Here is a 1,179-nt window from a genome sequence, read left to right on the forward strand (position 1 = left end):
ACCTCTAGTAAAAGAAGAAACAACTTTTTAAAAAGAAGAAACAATTTTAAATTGTTTAAATGTATTTATTCATTTGAGAGAGAGAGAGAGAGAGAGAGAGAGAGAGAAGGAGGGAGCAAGGGAGGCACTGCCACCTGGGTGTGCACTGCGTGAACTTAGCTCCCGGCTTCAGATGTAATGCCTGCCCGGTGGGCTTCACAGGGTCCGTGGTGCAGGGTGCAGGGATCAGCCTTGCTGAGTCAAACAGGTCTGCAGTAATATTGATGAGTGTTGAAATGGAGCATGTGTTCTCACCTCTATATGCGCTAACACTTTGGGATCTTATCACTGTGGGCCTTGTAAACCCGGGCACACTGGTGACCAGACGAGGGGATGCCAACCGGAGTGAAACTGCAGAAACCCGGAACTGAACCCTTGCAGTGTGAACGCGCAGTGCATGGAGGAGAGGCAGGGGATGTGACGTGCGTGTCGGATGGGCTGGCGATGGCTACTTCTGTGGGAAGCATGTGGACATTGACAGTGACCCAGACAAAGAACTGCCATGCTCTGCAAGGAACTGCAAGAAGGACAACTGCAAGTACGGGCCAAACTGTGGCCAAGAAGACGCAGACGGAGATGGCATTGGCGATGCTTGTGATGAGGATGCTGACGGCGACGGGATCCTGAATGAGGATAACTGTGTCCTGACTCACAACATGGACCAAAGCGACAGCGACCAAGGTATCTTTGGGGATGCCTGTGACAACTGCCGGGATGTCCTGAATAATGACCAGAAAGACACTGATGGGGATGGAAAGGGGGGCGCCTGCGATGATGACATGGATGGAGATGGAATAAAAACCATTCTGGACAGCTGCCAGGAAGTTCCCAATCATGACCAACGAACAGGACAGGGATGGCGATGGTGTGGGGGGTGCCTGTGACCGTTGTCCTGATGTCAGCAACCCTAACCAGTCTGAGGTGGACAACGATCTGGTTGGGGACTCCTGTGACACCAATCAGGACAGTGATGGAGACAGGCAGGACAGCACAACTGCCCCCCCGTCACTAACAGTTCCCAGCTGGACACTGATAAGGATGGAATCGGTGACGAGTGTGATGATGATGACGATGACGGCATTCCAGACCTGGTGCCCCCTGGACCGGACAACTGCCGGCTGGTCCCCAACCCCGCCCAGG

The 1,179-nt window shown here is 53.2% G+C and overlaps 1 pseudogene; it reads left to right on the forward strand.

The window, feature by feature from the left end:
- The first annotated feature begins 122 nt into the window (after positions 1 to 122).
- LOC102756139 overlaps positions 123 to 1,179 on the forward strand; it is a 4,252-nt pseudogene continuing 3,195 nt past the window's right edge.

Source organism: Myotis davidii, unplaced genomic scaffold (genome assembly GCF_000327345.1).
Source record: "Myotis davidii unplaced genomic scaffold, ASM32734v1 scaffold142, whole genome shotgun sequence".
In the NCBI taxonomy this organism is placed as follows: domain Eukaryota; kingdom Metazoa; phylum Chordata; class Mammalia; order Chiroptera; family Vespertilionidae; genus Myotis; species Myotis davidii.